Source organism: Armigeres subalbatus, chromosome 2, assembly GCF_024139115.2.
Source record: "Armigeres subalbatus isolate Guangzhou_Male chromosome 2, GZ_Asu_2, whole genome shotgun sequence".
Classification (NCBI taxonomy): domain Eukaryota; kingdom Metazoa; phylum Arthropoda; class Insecta; order Diptera; family Culicidae; genus Armigeres; species Armigeres subalbatus.
In genome coordinates this window covers 139,283,957-139,306,667 of record NC_085140.1, presented here as the reverse complement: position 1 = coordinate 139,306,667, position 22,711 = coordinate 139,283,957, and the positions used below count along the sequence as shown (strand labels likewise).

General features: G+C 37.7%; 1 protein-coding gene across 3 annotated transcripts in view; it reads left to right on the top strand.

The window, feature by feature from the left end:
* Window positions 1–9,293: 9,293 nt before the first annotated feature.
* LOC134210907 (putative ferric-chelate reductase 1 homolog) overlaps window positions 9,294–22,711 on the top strand; it is a 148,133-nt gene continuing 134,715 nt past the window's right edge. Inside the window, exons 1-2 of one of the 3 annotated variants that reach the window (XM_062687341.1) lie at window positions 9,294–9,414; window positions 10,450–10,599. The gene's annotated coding sequence lies outside the window, so the exon portion shown is untranslated. The remainder of the gene's footprint in view (window positions 9,415–10,449; window positions 10,600–22,711) is intronic. The other 2 variants (XM_062687344.1, XM_062687342.1) reach the window with 2 other exon arrangements.

Below are 22,711 nucleotides of genomic sequence, written 5' to 3'. Positions count from 1 at the left end.
CAAAAATTCTTCAAAATTTACCTGTTGGTCGATTTCCACATTGTAGTAGTTAAATAGGATGCTCGTTAACTATAGCTCCGTACATATTACGTCAATTGTGCTGAACTTATGTTGTTATGTTTTTATCACAATAAAATCAAACTACCGCAACAATAGGACGCAGTTGCCTATCGTTGCGATATTTGTTGAAGGTCAGTCCTATTGTTGCGGTATTGCATGTATTTCTTATGGAGAGCGATACCGCAACAATAGGATTAGCACTACCGCAATAATAGGCTCAAAGGATTCAAATTTTTAACTAAAAATGTTGATTTTTCATCATTTTGAACGGAATTTTGTCAAACAAAAGCTGTTCTAGTTGTTAATCCGAAGAGTTTTAGCGTACCCACAATTGTTTTTAATGGTATTATATCCAGAATGGACTATTTTAACACTACCGCAACATTAGGGCATACCACAACGATAGGACGTTTTACCCTAGCGGTGATAATCGTCGTCACGTGAAAGGTAAGGGTGACTCGAAACATTTAAGGTATTCTAGTGCCTTCATAGATTAGTTTTATTGTTTTAGGGCGTTTTCTTGATTTTCTCAAGCAACAATTGACCAAGTTTTTATTATTTTTTATAGGTCCAATGTTTCTCCTACAAAATTATATAGTTGTTACCTATTCTCACTATTTTTTGTAAGTTTATTTTATTATTATTTTTTAAATTTCCATTAAATTATAAAAATGTTAATTGATTATATGCAATTGTTGTTTTCATGGTATCGGAATTTTTCAGATCTTCACTAAATTGAAAGTTTCTGTAACTCATGTACAATCTTAAAAAGCCCCATATGAGTTGCTCCAGCAGATCGAATTAAATAGTGTAACAACTGACTTTACTGCTCATGCTCCATTTTATTGTTAAAAAATGGGTGGAATAATTAACGATGATATTTTAAATTAATTTCTTAAAATAATTGTATTTCATTGCTTTATCTATGATTATCTTTATCTAGATTATGATAAACTTTTGTCGAATGGTGTCAGGAATTAATGTACATGACAGGCAAAAAGAAGAAAAACAAAAAAAGGAACAGATGCATGTTAGAAACTAAATGAAGGAATGAGGAAGAAGCAAAAAGGAAGAAAAAAGGAATAAAAGAACTTTGTTCTGTTCCGGAGACGAGTCAGACTAGGGCTGAAAGTCTTCTTAATAAAGATATAAAATAAAAACTTCGTTCTCATTTGTTCATTCTTCTTCTTCTTCCTTTTTTTATCTTTTATCTGCGTCCTATATCTTTATTCCCCCTTCCTTTTTATTTTTTCCTTCTTATTATTTCTTCGTCCTTCTTTTAAGCTCCATCCTTCTTCAGTCTGAGTGCGCGATCGTTCGTGTTAGCACTTGGTACAGAACGCGGAGTAAATAAAATATTTCCTTCTTCGTTGAGCAGACTGATTGGTGTGCCATCAATCGTGTTATCGCTCTTACTTTTTTCTTTTTCATTCATTCGTCTTTTTTTCTTCTGCTTTCTATTTCCTTCTTCCTTATTCTTTCTTTTTTCTTCTGTCTCCCAATTTCATTATCTTCCTTCTGTTCTGGTTCAATGAAATAAAGATGTTTTAATTAGGAAAGCTTTGATCACCGCGTGACTTTATCGAAATTAATTTATTGGCTTTTTTCGGTGATAATTATACTACTCAAAGCGAAGGGGTAGATGAAAGTAATGAAGATACAGATTCGATTGACACCGCAAGCGATCGGCAAAGTGTGAAAAGAATAGAAACTGAAGATTAGCAGAGCCATATGAGAGAACAAACATTGCTGAAATCGCTGTTATTCTGCCTAACGTCCACCCAGGAACGGCTTGGATAGTGACGTGGTGATCACTGTACCAAGACAGGCTACATCAACAGCCTGTCTTGGTACAGTGATCACCACGTCATATAACCATTAAATGAATAAAGATGTTGCATTAACAAAACGATGGCCATGACTTTGCCTCTTTCCTCATCGGGAAACGAAGGGAGTTGCACGCTCGATAAGACAACACACTAGCGATCACACCAAGGGATAGCTCGTTCGTCAGAATTGGGCCACACATTGATATTATTGTTTTGTAAGTATCCTGTGGGCGTGATTCACGGGAGGATGGCAAAAAGTCTGCCTATCAAGTTAACCGTACACGTGGACGATTAATCAGCGGCTGACTCAAGTACGAAAACTGATCGCTGTTTGGGACACATACCTGTGTCATCAACCGCGCTAGTTTTAATCCGTGTTGTAGTTCGGATGAGATCAAACCATATTTTCATTTTTTCCAATACAGTAGACGTTCGATAACTGCAAGTCATTTAACTGCAATGCTTTTTAACTGCAATTCGATAGTTGCAGCAGTTTTGCAGTTATCGGACCGCTATACTTCAAACTAATGTCAGCCTCAATGACAGCTGCATTGCGCTGCACATTTAGATGCACTTTTATTGCATCTGACGTCGATTGACAACCGTTTGACGTCTAGAATGCGTTGCAGTTATCGAACGGCATTCGTTAACTGCAAAGTAAACATTTTGCAGTTATCGAACGGCTACTGTATATATTTATATCTATTACACATATTCATTATTTATGGCCACCATTTTATCACCTCCTACGTCTGTGAAAGCTGTTTTGGTTCCGAGCGCTTTCTTAAGCAGAGATAGGACTATTAAAAAATAAAAACACTTGTAAGGACGTGGCCAGGTGTGTTGAGAAAATCAAGTCCGCCTAATGGTAGATTTTAGCGGAATCTACAACACAATTAGGGTAATTCGCTAAATGTTGAACGGCTAATTTCTTCGCCTATTGTTGAACGCACGTGCATTTCTTATGGGCGTTCAACAATAGGCAAGAATTTTAGCCGTTCAAGATTTGGCGGTTTCCCCTAATTTATTTCGCCAAGTCCGGCAAAATAAATTGCCGAGAATCCAACAGCTGATATTTCGGTAAAAATCTCGGTGAAAGTTCAAAATGCCGAATGGTCATAAAATTAGCGAAACCACCCAGCTGTCAAAATTTACCGTACCGTTCGGTAACGCATTGCCGACTTGATCGGTAAAGTGCTTTACCGAGATTCAGTGAAAGATTATTATTTTTTATTTAAAATAAAAATGAAAAGCGTGAAGTAGTAGAATATATTTGCAGGCGTTTATTATTTCATAATCAACATTACAGAAAAACTATGTGCCAACGAAAACGATTATTATAAATACATTCCGTCAGTCATATTCCATAATTCCTGATATACATATTCGTTAGCCTCTTCCCAAAAAAAAAATATTACTATGTTTAGTTTTGGCCCCTTCGTACGGCCGCACGGGTAATGCTTTCCATCGACAATATTTTGTTTGTTTTCTGTAGTGCGATATACAGATCAAGCAAATCCGCTAGAATTAAAAACGTTGTAAAAGGGCAGATTAATTGAAATATTGTCCATGATCAAATCAACGTGAAATGTAGTAAATTGAAACAGGTTGAGCAAAATAAAAGGAATCGTATTGAATACTTCCAAAAAAGTAGAGGTAAGTACCGTCAACTGGGGGGAAGATGATCATTTTTAAGACAAAACATGCAATAACAATGTGTGTTTACATTTTAAATCGAAACAAATATTTTCAAAACATGTACTGCTATACGTTGCAATAATCAACAACTTTAGTTTTCTGAAATGCGTTCGCATTTATTAGAATAAATTAAATTATCACACATTTTTTGAGTAATCTGGTTTGGGGTGAAGTTGATCAAGACAGCTCTACTAAAATCATTATGACCTAGTAGTCAAAATACACTAAGTTATTTGTATGAATGTTGAATTTACTACGAAGTCAATATTTGAAACGAAAATAGCGTCATTTATGACTATCTCTCTCTTTCTTCCACAAAATACATTTTCATGATTATAATCGAAAAACTCGGATTTCTACCTAGCGGTAACATTACTTGAACGGAGAATATTGTTGACTACCGTTTCATGAAAAAAATTGGCACTTTTGACTGACACATCAAATGATCATCTTCACCTCAATGATCATCTTCCCCCCAGTTGACGGTATCCGTTAAAATATCGTTAAAGTTCATGCTCGTCAATTTATTTTACCGAGAGGAAATTTGTCGATTAAGTGTGTACCTAGTTTACATATAGAGGTCGCAGAATTATTTATTGTCTTCAAGTGTCTTCAAATAAGTAGATAAGTCTTCAAATATTTTGAAAAGTCTTCAAAATGTCTTCACGAAATAAATATCTTCACAGAGATTCAAATGTCTTCATATTGAAGACATGTCTTCAAATCTGGCATCTCTGATTCCTTTAGCGACTGATAGCATGACTGTCCATGGTAAAGATTGATACATACAACACACACAATATATTGCACTAACCTATAATTTTCCTTTCCTTCCCTTTTTGCCTTTCTCGTACAAAAAAGTTGTACCGAAAGGCTATCATTTCACTCCAAGAACGAACTTTTTATAGAAGGCCCGGAGACCCATAGTATTATATACCAATCGACTCAGCTTAACGAACTTAGCACATGTCTGTCTGTCCGTGTGTATGTATGTGTGTATATGTGTGTGTATGTGTGTGCACAAAAGCTAAGAAAAACATTAGACAAATTTTCTTATAGTTATCCTTAACCGATTTTCTCGCAACAAGTTTTATTCGACAGAGGGCAAAGCCTATTTGATCACTATTGAATTTGATAAAGATCGACCAAAGTTATAAAGAAAATGGTACATCGAACCGAGCCATATAAGCGCCATATATGGTTGGTGTCTTGACTAAATACGAGAAAGACAGTATCACTACTCGGTGAATTAAGTTGGGTTTTTTTAATAACCCTAATTCTCCTTTCCAGTGGCGTTCATGGCGATACAGAGAATGTCTCGGTCTGTTGTTGAAGTGAGTGTCGAACTAATATTCCTCTCCTATTACCAAATTGGCTCTGAGGACGTGGCCGGTATTGTTATTGGTCTTAAATTAAAGATCATTCAGAGAGTGTACAGTGTGTATAGCTTTCTAGTCCCAAAAAAAGAGGTTCATTTGGTGAGCTGTGCATATTTGTTGTTTCTCGGGCAATCAACCATATGACTACCAACTACGATATGTACAGTCAATCAAGCCAAGCTAAGCTTATTCTTCTTCTTGTTTCTTCATTCTATTTTTATTCTTTTTTACTCCCTCGTCCCTTTTACCTCCTTTTTTTCCTTGTTGTTTATTGTTTTTTACTGCTTCATTTTTTCTTCGTCTTTCATTTTTTTCTTTTCACCCACTACTACACAATTTTCATTTTTTAATTCTTATTTTTTATTTGTTAAAATGAAAAAAAAAAATCACACGGAGTTCCGAATAAACTGAAACGGTTGGATCGGGTGATGTGCGTAGTTCAAGTTTATGGGCGTACTCGGGTCCCTTCGAAATGCGTAGATGGTCTTTCGTCGCTGCTATTTAACATCGCTTTGGAGGGGGTAATTTGAAGGACAGGAATCAACACGAGTGGTACGATTACGTAATCCGTTCAGCTACATGACTTCTCCGACGACATCCGACTGAAGAGGGAAGCTAAGCAGATTATAGAAACCATCGAAGATGAAGCACATTATAGACTCACATGGAGACATAAGGAGGAAAAAATGTTTGCAACCTAACGCGAGTTTGTATCGGAAATTCGAAGAGGCATCGTGGCAGGAAATCGAACTTCCCGTACAGATAGAAAAGAGTTCACCTTCGTACCAAATTTACTATCAACAAAACGCGCATCAGACCGTTAGGCTTCCACGGACATGAAACCTGGAGAATTACCGTGAAGTACCAATGCGCAGTTGAAATCTTCGAAGTGTCGTGTACGTGGTTCGATCCAGTGCAATACGATTTGCGTAGGGTGCGTGGTTGGCAATGTGCAGAAGATAGAAAATATTTTTTTCGTGACGTACTTGAGGGGTAGATGTATCCATTGTTGCACTATTAATTTATATGCCCCACTGAACCTGAAGAGTAAGTGAACCTGTTCTAAGCAAGTCAGACATTATAAGGTGGCTAAAATATACCTATTGTAACGTTAATGTATCGAAACGTATGTGTCGAAATTTCTAATAAACAAGTAAATCTAAACCTAATAATGAGTCGGAACTTTAACTCTAGTGTGCATGTTTATAGCAGGTGATTGTGACAGAGTCCTCTTAAAAAAAAGTTATTTTCAACCTTCCGGGACTCGAATTGTTGTAAAAAGTACAACCCATTGAGTAAAAATAAGATATCTTTTCAGTCAGTTGACCAATTTGCACCAAACCACCATGTATTGCTCAAAAAATTAGTTCTTTATCAATTGAGAAAATAATAAAACTGATTTGATAGATGGTTTGCGTAAATATAAATAAATAAAAGGCTCAGGTGCACGGGAAAAAGGGATTAATAATGATTTTGTCATTTATTTCTTTAAAAATTCATCCTAAAGTTCACAGTTCGCACTCATCTATGACCGTAGGTGGCCACCAGGCGGCCTTCCGGAACGTCCGTAAAAATGGTCATTTTGTAAAGTTCGTCCTACAGCAGCCCATTTTTTTCTAAACCATTTCTGATGGTAATCTTAAAGTTAATACACAGTTCTTACTTTGCCACTAAGACCACAGGTTGCTACTGGACTTCTAGATAATCCGGAACGTCCATAAAAATTGTCATTTTGGAAAGTTTGTCCTAGAGCAGGGCATTTTTTTAAAACCATTTCTGACGGTGATTTTTGAGTTAATAGCTTTTACACTGCTATGACCGCAGTGGCCACCAGACGGTTCTGGAAAATCCGGAACATCCGTAAATGCTCTTTTTGTGAAGTTCGTCATAGAGCAGCGCAATTTTTCTAAACCATTTCTGACGGTAATTTTGGAGATATTTCACAGTCCTTACTCAGCTATAATCGAGGTGGCCACTAGACGGCCACCGGAACGACTGCAAAATGGTCATTTTGGATAGTTCGTCCTAAAGTAGCGCAATTTTGCTTAAGCAATTTCTGACGGTGACCTTAGAGTTAATTCACAGTTCTTACTCTGGAATGACCACAGGTGGCTCCCAGACGGATTTTCCGCAAATCTGGAACGTCCGTAAAAATGGTCGTTTTGTAAAGTTCGTCCTAGACCAATATTTTTTTTTCAAATCTATTGTATAAGTTTTCAACCTTCACCATATATAATTATCCAAGATACTACGCAAACAAATGAATGATGAGTTCTTTTATAATAATACTGCGTCTAAGCCAAATTATTCGACCACCAATGTAATGGCCACTTAAATTCCTAAAAATACCTCAATGAGGTACCATACCTACTTGAGGTACATTCAGTGAACTTTGCCTTACTCGATGTACTGTAACTCGATGTGAATCCTTGCTACTATGATCTGTTTCTTCATAATAATTCCGATAATAATAACGAGTGGAATACTGTTATAAAACCAAAAACAAGCTACACACTTAGCTCATTTTACAGTATTCGGTAAATTTTACCGAAATCTAAACCGCTGAACTGTTCGGTAAATTAATTTACAGATTTTTTGTAATTTTTTCCATTGCTCAACTGTCAAAATCACCGAAAATCAGTAAAATAATTTACCGAACAGTTCAGCGGTTGAGATTTCGGTAAAATTTTACCGAAGTCGGCGATTTATTTTAAGTGTGTACTTTAGCTAAAAAACTAGCTCATTTAGCATAGATTGTTTGATTGTTTTTAGCATAGAGCGCAAAAGACGGAATTCCAATTGGATGTAAGAAATAAGTTTTTCTACAATTCTAACAGTTATACTGCTAGACTAGTCAAGTTGAAGGTACAGGATTGAAATGGAAACGATACAGAAATTCATTCCCTGTTCTAGCGATTGCTGGAACATGAGAAATATAGAAAAAGATACAAAGTAGACGAATGAAACGAGCATGAGATAGAACCCAAGGCCTCCTGCGTGTAAGGCAGAAACGATAGTCATATTACTACCAAGCACACTTTTCTGAACACAATGAAATGACGGCACTTGCAAATCCCACATATCCTGAGATATCTAATGTAATCCAAACTAAACAGTATGTCTATTGGTTTTCATTCTTGAACTGCTGTGTAGAAGATGGCCATTCTCCAATATCACAGATCCTGGAACGTAGAATCAAACTGGTGGTGTCACATGCACTAGCACTGATCTGCGGATTAATTTTAAACTAAACAATTTCTTAACATATTGGTTCACAATCCCCGAACAAGTTTGTAGAAAACAGCAATTTTCTAAATCCCACAGATCCCGAGATATCGAACTAAACTGATCTCTTGTATACAGTAACGCCACCTTGCGGATGAATTCTTAACTAAATAATTTACCAACCCAAATATTAGTTTCCGTATCCCCAAACAACTTTGCAGAAGACGCCAACTTTCTAATTCCAACAGATCCCGAGATATCGAATTCCAAACTAAACAGTTTTTCGACATATTGGTTTCCAATCCTCGAACAACTTTATGGAAGATGGCAATTTTCTTAGTATTAGAACAATATTATCTCTAACATCCTTTGTTATTTTTTTTCTATTATTTCAATAATAGGTTTTGGGTTATAGTTGATTGAGGTTGCAAATTGCATATATGATGATAATTTATTTGGATGTAATCAGGAGGAAACTCACGGTATATATTGTTGCATATTAGTGAAATATCGAACGCAAAAATCATTAAATTTGTAACTGCTATAACTTTCGATTCCCTAGATGAAATATTTTGAAATTTTCATAGCAGAGGCCTGGATATTATATCTTTCGAAAGGCGAGTTCAGAATGGATGGACATTTTTTTTCGTTAATAACCGTCACAGGCACACCGTGAGTATCTATCCCCTTAATTATTTTCCCGAAAAAATCACGTTGATATCATTTAAATTGGCTTTAATATAACGGATTTTTGGACTGTTGCTGGGAAGACTTTTCAGTACATTAAGTTTTATTCGTAACCTCAAGCCAACCACACAATAAAAGCAGAGCCACCCTACCGCGATGTGACTCAACCATCTGAAACGATTCAACCTGTTTACCGCACCAGCCAGCGGCGCTTGAGGTACTGAGTTCCGTCCGGTTCTACTCCCATTGCTGATGGTTGCAATACTCCAGAAACCTGCTAGGTGGGGAACTTGCTGCGACCAACGAAGCAACAATAAACCGCGGTGAGAAGCCTCGATGTGGTGTAGAACGGGCTCGGCCTAACAAATCACCCACCGATGATGACTGGATTGAGAGGCTAAATCCGCGCCACTGAATGTACGATCGGCTTAAGCTGTCGGCCAGCAGTCTTGAAAGTGGCTTCGGTGAGAGTGGTTCAACGTAGCGCGCCTCGTCGTCAACGTCGTCGGAAACTTGAATTTTCTACGGATTCCACGGTGTGTTTTGGTTGATCTCATTTCCATCTCGATAATTGTGTGCGTGGTTAGATGTGCACATGTGTGCTGAAGAGCTTCATTGTGCTACCACTTAAAAACTAGATAGTTTTAATTATCTTTCGCCCCGGTTTTTACGCGCTACGGTGTATAGACGTAGAACAATGTATGCCTCATGTGAACTGTAAATTTGCAGAAATTGATTTATCTCTCGGTTCATTTAACACAACCACAATTCAAACGTTACTCATTTGTGACTAAGATGAACCGTGCAGAAAACATTCAATTGAATCAAAGTTTTGTTCAAGAATCATGAGAATACACTATCATGACCGAAATATCACCAAGAAATCAGTTATAAAAAAAGTATTGAGCCGATACAGATTTGGATAAACACGGGGTGTCATCAAACCGCTACTGAAGTGCCATTCCACGCTATTATAGGTGCAATTGTTTACCCAGTTACTGTTGGTTGCCTCCCATCATCGGAAGCTGTGAGACTTGGTGTACCTTAAAAACTGAGGAAAAAACTCACGATGATGATGTCAGGCCATCGATGGATTGGAACGTGGAATTTAAAGCTGGAAAACCAGTCTCGTACTCATGAATATTTGTATGTGTGATGGAGACACCTGCAGACGGATAGAAAGCGACAGTTGATTTAGCTGGTTACGGTTGTTTGCTAGTTATGTGACCTATTGTATGTGCGCGAGACCCACGGTGAAAAGAAATTAACAGCGATAACATTTGTTAACAATAGCCGTGTGAACAAAAATGCATCTACTTTCGGGACTAGTTACGATAATAAAATAAATGAAACTTTTTACCATTGTGAGCATTATTACGAAACAGATCCCTGTAAAAATAAAACAAAAGATGTCAACATTCTTACCGTAACTTGAAATCGGTAGATACTGACTTTTATTTGTATAATATTACATATTTAGTTCTAAATTAATATGTTTGGTAAATTGTTTTAATTAATTCTCAAAATATTTCATATTTCAATCTCAATTTATTGCTGACATAATTTATTAGCGCTACAAAAAAAAACGATATCAATTAATACTTTATATTATTACTTTTAACCTGTAAACGTGTTCAACATCAACGGAATTTTCAACTGGTGGATAATTTTTCTGTAATTTTGTGTGCCGTTCGATAAATAAACAATAGCAGCAACAGCAGGTAAGTTTAACATTTACATTATTATATACCTAATAAATGACATTCAGATCAATATTTGATTTCATTAGTGTAGAGTTGATAAATTATTGATATAATTTTGGAAACATTTTTCCAAAAAAACAATTTACATCTACAGTATCTACATTTACATTGAATGTCTCCAACAGAATCTAAAAATTCAGAATATGTTATGATTGAATAACACTATTGGGATAATCAATTGATTTTAAGGATTATAAAATGCGTAAAATCGAAATATGAATCTGTAGAATAAAGTAGTGCTACATGATAAAGTAGTTTTCAAGATTACGGCATAAAATAATAGGTGCCGAACGCCTTATGCTGTTTTTGATACAGTAAATATGTTCAGTTCATCTTAATCTTATAATCTTCAAGTTACGTTGAAATGGGTATATCCGGTTTGTTGTTGTTCTACCTGAGGATCTAGTTGTATTTTGTACTCGAATCGATGTTTGTTATGCGATACAGAGTAGTGAAAACAGTTATTTTCTTATCAAATAATAATAATAATAAGAACTTAAACCCAGACTAAAACCAAATGAACAGAGGATTGAATAATCGATTGGTTTGATACGTTTACAATCACTGTCAAGAGCATCTTGAGTTTCGTTGTTTGAAATCTTAATCCAGATAATCCTATTCGTCTGGGACATAAAATAGTGTCAAGCTATAAACAACAATCTTGAATGGTTACTCATATCTCAAGAGCTTGACACTACTGGACATTCCACAGTATTTAAAAAAATGGTAGTCCTATCTGTTTCAAATCTTCTTCTTATTCTTATGTCCAAAAATGAATTGGTCTGTGTTCGTATTTGCTTATTTCAAAGACGACTTGATGGTTTTTTTTCATTCCTTAACCAATCTGTTTGTTTGAACCTCCTACAGGATTATTCAATATTGTCTTATACAAAAATTTCAAGAGAAACTGAGAAAATTTTAAAAAATCAAGGGGCAAGTAACTCTAGTCTCGCAATAGTATTTCGTGATATTTTTAGTAGCCACGACTTTCGTCAATCAAATAAACGGTTACTAGTTCGGTTGTTATGGCGTTCGTCAGTTGGTTGATGAAACACAGTGCTGCCTTGTATTGGAAACACCTGATTTATACCTTCTACAGATTATAGAAAACCTTCAAAGCGCATTTTATATTTCGAATGCCATCAAACCAAAATATGGGCCCTAAAGATTGCTCCAAAAATAATAGTAATAGAAATAGTTGTTCAGTGATTTTTTAAGAATTTAAAGGAGACTGAAATCATGTGTTGACTAAAACTGGGTGGCGTTGTGTTTAATGCTTTCCCATCCAGGGCTCTTCGATTAATTTACCGTCGATACGACGTAGTTTTTCTTTAGTATTTGTTAATATTTCTGGATACTGTCGAAAGTTTAGAGTCGAAACTAAAATTATGATTTGTATGGGAATTATCGCAGTCCTGTTTTCGCAATACTTTCTTCCGAATTTCGCATCAAGCTACTTTCAAACTCAGGCTAATGTGCCTCTAAGTAGGAGATGTCTGTTTTATTTATTCTACGGTTCGCGCATTATTGTATATCTATTTGAATGAAATCGTGGTTTAATCTTCTACGCTGCGCGATACTTTATTAGGTTCCCGTTTGAACTTCGTAAACACACAGCACTTCATGATCGTACAGGCCTAAGAGATCACGGATGCAGACTAACACTTCTATGTTTTATCGTTTAACGTCTGATATTTAAAGACACCGAAATATCACATGGCCTTAGATGGTACTCATTTTGTAGATGGTTGGTTACTGTAAAAATCAATTAATAGAAAAAGAAGAAATCAATGTTTATTATCCAAGATCATCTGTCACCCGAACTTCTGATCGAAAATGCAATGAGTCATTTGTACCGTTTTTTGCAAATTTATCAGTTTTGTTTTACAAATCTACAGTGTAGGGGAAGGGGAATATGCCCTAGTTAAGCAAAGACTGCTTTATAGTCACAGGTGTAACGATTTAAATGGGTGTTTTTGCCTCATGTAAAGCTACCTGATGCCATCTTAAAGTCGTTGAAAATCTCAATCGTATTAATGTTATTCACATAAAAAAAAATGCTGATATTTGATAAGAAGCTTTTAGTGGAATGTATTCATTTGTCATAAGACGAGTCCGTACTATTCCATTTAATTCCACCACTTGATTGTAATATTAACAGAAACGTATTTCGACCTCAACAGCTTTTGGAGTTGATTCACCCTTCATTTTTTTTCGATTTAAAACTGGATATTTTTTATATTCTCAATCCCCTAAATGGAACTCTACCCATTTGAAACACAGCAATGAAATATTCATGAACGCTACTGGTTCTCAATTCTTGAAAATGTTGCGAATACTATTCTGTTTACAAACAATATCTTTGAAAGCTACTGACTTAAAACGCTACTGGTTCCAATTCCGAAAAATGCTTTCTGTTGGAGAGCTACTCGTTACAACATGTTTTGGAAATGGCGTATACGTCACTTTTCTAGATTACAAAAGTACTGGTTATCATTTCTCGAAATGCTACTGATTCTAATTACTCACAACGCTGCTGGTTATTAATCCTCAGAACGCTACTGGTTCCTTATTTTTGGAACTCTACTGGTCCTCAATTCTCAGAACGCTACTGCTTCTAAATCCTCAGATCGCTACTGGTTATCATTCCTCGGAACACTACTGGTTTGCATTCCCCAGAACTAAGAGCACTTAGGCTTTGGTCCGATTCGTGAATTAAAATCGAATTAAACTTAAAAGTGACAGTTCGGAAATTATGAAATCCCCCGCTCATAAGAATGGCTGGTGCTACCTAGCAAGACCAACAAAACATCAATCAAAAATGATTCAATATCTGTCAAAAGTAATCTTGCTCTGCGTGCAGGGTTATTTGGAAATTTTTGAACTGTCACTTTTAAGTTTAATTCGATTTTGATTCACGAATCGGACCAAAGCCTAAGGCGCGAATTAAAATCAAATTCAACTTAAAAGTGACAGTTCAGCAATTATTAAATCCCCCGCTCATAAGAATGGCTGGTGCTACCCAGCAAGAACAACAGAACATCTATCAAAAATGATTCAACATCTGTCAAAAGTAAGATTGCTCTGCGGGCAGGGTTATTTGGAAATTATTGAACTGTCATTTTTAAGTTTAATTTGATTTTAATTCGCGAATCGGACCAAAGCCTAAGAGTTCTCATTTCGCAAAACTTTATTGGTTCAAAATACTTCAAAAGCTGCTGGTTCTTATTACTTAGAACGCTACTGGTTCTTCATTTTCAGAACCGTACTGGTTGTCATTCATCGGAACGCTACTGGTTCACGTTCCTCAGAACGCAACGAACTCGCATTTCGTAGAACGCTACTGGTTCTCATTCCTCGAAACATTTTGTCTGTTACGCCCTGTTCACATATTGGTCTGTTGATGGAGTCAAAATTTTGCACATTGGCACAAACGGTCTAGAATTAACTTTTGCACACTTTTATTTTCCTTTCGTATCAAGAATGATTTTTTTCTTCATGATTCATTAGAAAATAATGAAACGAAATACTTACAATTATCCTCGTGGCCAATTGTAGGATATTCGGATGGGGATTTCTCATTGAGTCAGCCCAATCCACTTCTAGCGCCTATCTTCACAATTCGGCAATGTTGTTTCATAAGGGCGAATGTCGCAAACGTAAACAATGCCTTTACCTGCAAATTCCTCAACAACTACGACCGCTCCCAGCTTACAACCACTTGGAACTGATGGCGCTCCGCGCCTTCTATGGAACGGAAGTGGAAAATACCACCAGAACTCTCTAATCTTCCTGAAATCAGCAAAAAAAAGTCAATGTTTACGTTTGCGACTTTCGCCCTTATGAAACAACAATGTCGAATTATACTCTTTGTAAGCCAGGGGGAGAAGGCGTAGTACTGAATCCCTACCCCGACATGTGCTGGTTCTAAAATGTAAACAACAGTGTTAATTCCCTACCACCTTTTTGTTATGGCGAGGGAATTTTTATCCACACTTTTGTTTTCGATATTTCTCGGGTACTTCGGTTCGGGTACTCGGGGGATGTGATTTTGTAAACAAAGATTCAAACCTCGATTCGTCGAATCTGATGGCACTCCCACGCAAACCAACACCACCAACTTTTAGCCGAAGGCTTCCCCTACCTGTCTGTAGTGATGGTTTGCGTAGGAGTGCTATCAGATTGGACAAATCGACGTTTCGATATTTGTTTACAAAATCACATACGTCCTTTTGAATAAGTACCCGAGATTTAATCTAAATTAAACACTCAATCATGCAGCAATATAACGATGTGGTATGCTTGAGATACCTGCTTGAATAAAGGGACTCGAAAAAGAATTTATTTGCAGTAACTAACCGAATATAAAAATGTTCGCATTAACGATTGCGCCCTAACACTGGTTCTAAGCTTCGATGCAGAGTACACGAGCTTTGTTCGCCAGTGACAGGCGTATGGGGCCCTTGTTGTAAGCCAACCCACTTGCTGTCATTCTCCAGATCAAACTACCTATTTCTCGACCATGTCTACTACGATCTGTTCTCACTATCTAGAGTAAGACCCTACACGCACCATGCGTCGGCGAATCAGCATTTTAGTACTGACATTGCATGGAGACGCGTGGTACATTGTATGTAGGTTAGAGTGGGGGCGGAGGATTGGGGTTATAATCATGTTCACTGAAAAACGGAAATCTAAGAAGAATTATCAGGTAGTGTGGAAATGAGAAATCACAACAGTTCCTACCCGGCCCTTAAAACCAACACTTTTCAGATTTATTCTGATCCCCGGCCTGCAGTAAGGCAATACTTCAGCGGGACTATCGAGAATAACTCCCTCTTATGCGATAACAAGGCAATTTAAAACACACATGACATTTTGAGGGATTCGCAAGCCTGTCGCTCTGCTTAGTTTCCATAGCTTCACATAAGTTTCCATTGCAGCCGTTAATGTTCAATACATCATCATATTCAAGATCATATTCATATTTGTCAGGTCAGCCTGATATCCATGTCGATTTTTAATCAGTTTGATAGATGTCCGGTAAACTTGATAAATTTGTGTTTTGTGTTTTAAATTGTTGTGTTTTGTTAAAATTTGTGAAAATTAATCTACCTATGTCCCCCATTGACCCAACCTGACGCTTCTAGAGTTAGTCTATGGGTCAAACGACCTTTGATCGCGATGTCTCATTGAGTAACGAAGTTACGTCGCACTCCTTTCTGAAACACTCAACATCTTCTACCAAGAGTACCTATGCCATTCGGCATCATCCCGGATATGACACACACCACCCATATACGATATGATACGGTATGCGTTTGCCACCCTCAGGTACACCTGCCGATGTCTTCCTCTTATATTGCTCTATATTCCAACTGGAGCTTGGTTTGCATTTTCAACTTAATATTCTATTAGCATTACATCAGTTATTAATTGAAAGTTTCTCTATGCCCATCATTGCATAAGTATGTATCTTGTGTGACAAATACAATGGATACACTATGCCTTGGGTGTCGAGAATGTTTCCCACTCGAAAACATCCTAGAACGGACCGAGAATCTGAATTATGCTTACCACACAATGTGCTAGCACAAGTTTCCTCACTTATAACATACGAGGCTTTTAGTTCAACTTTCTCGAGAGTGTCTCCAGCGTCCTCTAGAATTACGTCATCCGCAAACCCGTATTTTGCATCGGGCATGAGATTCAGAGGTAACACTCCACCGTACATGATGTTTCAAAGTGCTGGCTCAATGATCGACACTTCGATCGATTGCGGCCCGCATCGGTGTCGTACAACAGTAATCTATCCTGAAAATATCTCCTCCACAGTTAGTCTGGAAGTTTGAAACGGTGAAGGGAATCAGCTACAGCTTCCCAGATGGCAATGTAGAAAAAATAGGACCTTCTCTCAGCGAGCTTCAGCATCTTCACTTCTAGACGGCTCTGGTTCTTTCCTCTCTTTGGGTCGGCAATCTGCACAAGCTTACAAAGCTTAGGAGTTGCACCGGTAGCGACCACGAGTCATCGCAACTCCGCAACCTAGCTCACCGCCAACTTTTTATCCTCAGTAAGGAGTCAAACTTTCCTCTCTGTTTTTTTTACTGGATTCCAGCAAGGACTTCCACTCTTAGTTTGCCACTACGAGTAAGTAGCAGAGGCTCAGCTTGGAATACCTGTAATAGGAGAGATTTTCAAGGAAAGTTACAATCACGTCAGTAATCATGTCCGTCATCATATTCATCCTTCGACTCAGTCCCTTTTTACCTTGAGAGTAGCTGCATAGCCTTTTTTTCGAAGACGGACGCGTCCTCTGGCTTGCCAAGTTCCTCCTCTTAGCAAAAGGCAACCCCCAGCATTTCCTCATTTCCGTGAATGTTTAAATGAATTCATTTCTAACTAGTCATGATATCGCCACTGGCCAGTTCTAAGGGGACAACTGAAAACAGTGACCCTCAGGTCCAATGTAGAGACCTTCCAGAAGCCAAAAAAGCAGTACAGAATAATTAACAAAGTAAATTTCAACCACACACTTAAAAAAAAGTTTGATTTGAAAGTGAAAGCTAGACGAAACTACGGGACAAAGGACATAAATCATGGTTAGTTTCCATGGTTAGAAGTCCCCATTGATAAACTTCGGCCGGGTGGTAAACTATGGCTGTGTATATGTACTATGTGTAAGAAAAAGTATCTCCATTGGAAGCTTGAGACATGGAACTAAATGTCAACCAATTTTGTAAGTTACTAAAGGGTAGGGTATCCAATCATGGTTTGAACCAAATGGCGGGTTTCAGATGAGCCGTCAAAACAAAGTTGATTTATTTCATTAAAGGGACATGTTAGATCTGCGATTTCTATTTTATATGGAAGCTTAGTTCATTATCTTTCTAAAAACATCTTGGGTGCACATAATTATGCTTAGTTTCATTGAAAAAACTTAATAATCACATAACTTTGATTCGTACCATGGTTTGAACTACACTGTTCATGGTTTGAACTAAAATCGTACCATGGTTTGAACTACTGCAGCAGCTAGCAGCTCATAAATATAACACTTATCACATGCATGAAACGCTGAGGAAATCTATAGAAAAGCAAATATGTTTTACTATTCATCTTCTCGCATTAGATTAGTAACCTTGTATAAATGCTACTATTTTAACTATTTAAAAGTGTTTCTCAATTGTATGATGATGTCAATCGATTACAGATAAAAATAGCGTTCTTTTGATATATTGATCTCACTCCTGTGTCATAAAATGCGTCCTTTACGAGCTTTTTGAAATTATGCCACTGGTGGGGGAATTTAGCGCAAATTCAGGATGTTTTTAAATCGCTTTATTTTATTACTTAAACAATATGTTCAAATGTTTAAATAAACTCTATCACTTCCAGTATTACCTAAATATGCCATTCATACTGTTTTAGGTTCATTTCCTGCCAATGAGATGGTAATTTGTACTGATTTCAAAATGGTTCAAACCATGATACGCTTTTCACTAGTTCAAACCATGATTGGATACCCTAATCTACGATAAATTACATGTGGCGCTGCAGATTTTTGTTAGATGGGACAGGAAGTCTGGAAAAGCAGGCTTCGAGCTGCTACTTTTTACTCAAGCTGTTGAAACACCAATGGAGAACCACCAACCAAGAAATAACCACGTCCAGGGTTTGCAGAAATCGCTCTCAATATGTAACGAACAACGATAAAAGAGAGGTAAAAACTGTTCCGAATCATAAAAAGCCATGATAACAAATTTATCAAACTTGTATACAAGTGCGAAAAAACAGAATCGGATAGGCAGTCCCCACAGAAAAATGGTGATTCTCGCTTTGTTTTCGCTCCTTTCGTGTTGGATACTGCACAGCTGTGTAGAACAAGTTGAAATGCATCATCAGAGCCAGTGCTCCCCGCATTTGGAGCTTTCTAAAAGAAATTTATCATGGGGTATAGCGTCCCGAATCAGTTCTCTATCATGACAGCTTGCGGAAAAAGTTTCTCGCGGTATGCTACATATCGTATATGTATACAGAGATGATAAGTGAGAGACTTGCTCTTTCTCTTTAGGATTCAATCCCTGGCCACGTCCTAATCGACGGTAAATTCTTGTCCGACATCATGAACGTCCGTACTTAACTGCAATGCAAATGTAGCATTCGACCACTATATCGATGCAGTATGCATGCACTCAAAGCACTCGACGGTGTCCAATACTCGTCGAAGCCGAACGCCGCGGCTAACCATTGGGCGGTTACAGGTGGTAGACTGGCACAAGACTACGCGAATCAGCTGATGTGGTTCTTCCAATGGAAGGGCAGCTAGGTGCAGCTTCTTTTGAAGAAGACTAGAGAGATTTTTTATCCACTATTGTTAGCACCGCAGCCTCCGCACTGTGGCCCGGATCAGAGAAATAACTGGTATGACAGTGAATGTGAGCAGTTAGGTGTTTTGCAACACCGAATCAAGGCGAACAATGCATATACAAAGGGATGCGGAACAGATAAAATAAACACACTGCACTTCTTCTGTCAATAAAATTTCTTATCGTAGTATGCTGGTGTGATGCAACGTATTTGTTTATTTGAAAAAAATATATGAAGAATGAAGATCAGGGAATCAATATTCGAGCAATGCTTAACAATATACCTGTCCTTTGTCATCAACAGAGTTTGTTACTGACAAACGCACCTCGCAACAAGCCTTTATTAGAACCCGAAAACAATATGACAAGAATCATTTGCCTTGCATGCTCTGATATTTCCGAAAATACGATGTTATTTTTATAATCAGAGTTAGATTCTCGAATATTTCCTTAAAAGTACTACTATAATATAGAACCGAAATTTGCTGCAGAGTTAATGCAAAATAACGGGATGGAAAGTTAGCAACAAAATTGTCTTTTTTTTGTTGCTGACAAAAATTTTCGGATCTTTGTCATTATTATCTCCATCAAAAACAAAGCTTGATTGAAAATGAATTTAGGTCTTAAAAAATGATTTTAGGTCTTGAAAGGTATTCTTCATATACAAGAAACCGAGAAAAGGGAGGTAATGTGTGTGCCTTCAGTAGACTGAGCGGGTGGCGACGTACGACTATGGGTCGAGCAGAATAGAGAGGACTTTTACGTAGGTCACTTCGGTTATCATTCCGATGAAAAGTAATACAGTCGACTATCTACATCTCGATGTTCTATATCTCGATATCTCTACCTATGTCGATGGTTTCCACGGTCCCTTCACTCCACATACCTACATTTTTGCTTTCTACATCTCGATAATCTCCCTATCTCGATATCTCTCTACCTCAATATCTGTTCATATTTTGTTCAGGATTCTTTCTCCCTTTTTCGATATGTTCAAATTTTTAGGTTATAAGACATCTTTGGGCAATAAAAAAGCCATCAAAATCAAAAAGTGACATTTGTTTTGTTGTCGTTTGTATTCGATGATCCGCTATTTCAGATTTAGTAGAATCGTGCTTTTACCAGTTGAGTACCTAAGGTACTGTTAGTAATATACACCAACCTAATTAAAATTCACAATCAATTCGCAACAACCAAATGTAGAATGTAAAAGTCAATCCCTGTAAAGCACATACGCTCCACCTTCAATTTCTCATATTACACATTTTGGCTTGCCCTTTATATGACAACCTACACAATAAACCAAGTATCACACCGATACCTTTCGCTCAGCAACAAAGTGCGACGATCCCCAACTTAATCGGTTCCTAACTGCTTTCTTCCTGTGCCAGCGCCAACACATCCGCCTAACTGGTATTCATAATGAGCGAATAAAAATGCAATTAAAATTTGCCCAACGCTTAATTTTCTGTGCCATTTGCATCTACGTTAGTCGCGCGATGCGCAAAACCTCGCACTTTCGCTTCGTCGCGTGTCACCAACTAAATATCTTTCCCTCCTAGCCTCCAGTCAACTACAGCCAGACAAGGCCCATTACCATACGATACAACATGTGCAGCGCTCGGTTTGCTACAAAATAATTACAGCGGACGGGAATGCAACCAGCAACCCCCCTCTGTGCGTATCCAACCACCAGCAAATCGGCGAGGTACACAATTATGTGGGTCATTTAGTAAAAACTTGATTTCAACAAAATTTGTTTCTGTTTCTCGTACCCAACCAAGCTTATCTCAAGGTTTAACTTGTTTTCCCGTCAAACCAAAACCACATAATAGACAACGCGACAAATTAGTAGCGTTTTTTAAACCATTATTGTGGATGCATTCCTCTCCTTCGATCAACGATGGATGGAATCGCATCGATCTTACGACAACTACGGGGGGTCGATGGACAGCATTGAGCAACGACAAGTCTGCAAGGAAAAAAAAAATGCTAACTCATTATTCGGTTGTTTCTCGCATACAAGAAGCGAATCACGACAAGTCCTGAAAGTTCAACTACAGGGTCAGGCGAATTAGGTGTATGATTTGGGTAATATGCATGTTTCTCCAGAGAGCTATAAAATTAATGCCCCCGAAGGCGCTCAGTCAGGTTTTCTATACAACATCATGAGAATAGTCACGCATTACCTGAGATGTGGTGCGTGCAGGCCGTTTTTTAGAAGCAGGTGTGCGAGTAAAGCCGCTAAAGTAAGTTCAAATAATTCATTAGATTAAATTAGTATGATTGAAACTGCCATTTATTTTGTAGACGTACATTTTCCTTTTACAAAGTAGCAGTCTAAATTTTTAATTCCGAAATAACATTAGCTAATATAAAGGTGATTGTCAGCAGTTTCTTTATTCTTGACTTTATAAACGTGAACGATAGTGGTGCAGAAATCGTGCATTTATATTGTTGTCATCCTTCACCTTTTGCACCTGATGTAATCGTAGTTTGTCGTTAGTAAGTCAAATTTTGATTACTCACTGGTAAAGTTTATGGCATGGCACCTTTATAAATCAGTTCAAACAATGACCTATTGTTACGTACGATGGTAAAACATCGCGTTTTTACTTTTCGGTCTTTGCGTAGACCCTGCAGAGATGAAGCCAAGAATTGTATTTAGGTACGTAAGGTAAACTGACCAATAATGCATCACTTCTGCCTAATTTTAGCACTTGTGGCTATTTCCCGAGGAACTACCAATGAAATACGTTCATGGAGTATCCGACATTAAGCTCTACTTCTCTTTTGCATGCTGCATCCTAATATATTCAAGTTGGTACATTGCATTCTAGTCAAGACCCTAGGATGCATGGAATCTTACTTCACTGGAAAATGTTTAAATTGTGGTTCAATACTGGAAGAGTGCTCGTTCATTATAAGGCACTCTACCCTACATCACCTTTTCCATCCCCTGAAGCGGTGAGCGCTGATGTTTTGATCCGCCGATCCGCGTGCGACAGTTTAAAAGTGAAACCAAAAAACCAGTTCGCTTGCGGAGAGACTTGATTAATAAGGTACCAGACTCCATGTCGGATTACTCGTACTCCAACCTGTTGGACCACTGGAATGCCACAGTAAACGTGTGTGCCTGCTCGGAACTGCTATTTACTACGGTTCGAGAATACCAGACACTTGGTCAGTCGATGCGAGTGCGCACGGTTTGCAGACTGCAACAGGTTTGTTTTATCTACTGCTACCGATCTGGCCGTTCGTTCGCATGAATGAGTTTCACTGCAATAGGCCGTGAACGATTTGGTCTTATTTGGGCTCCGCGAATCGCGACAACGATGTATTTCAATTTGGAGCGCTATTTCAGCAACATCTAGGCTAACCTAACGAGTCGGCAAGCAAAACTGCGAAATTGCGTCAATTAATTCGTTGAATGAAATGCACCTGCGTGTTGTGTCTCTACAAGTTCGTCGATGTTTGACGTAACTTGACCTTCCCGGGGCGGTATACTGCGTAAGGCGCTAAGTGATGTTAACCGGCATGTGTAGTATATGTAAAAATGCGTTACAACTATATCTTTGTCTTCTCCCGATATGTTATTTGCATACTACTGCTAATGAGATGCGGAATTTGTACGATATTTGAATACAAATGTTTGCTTCGAACTAAAATTAGAACAGATTGAATCAACCTCTTCAGTTTTA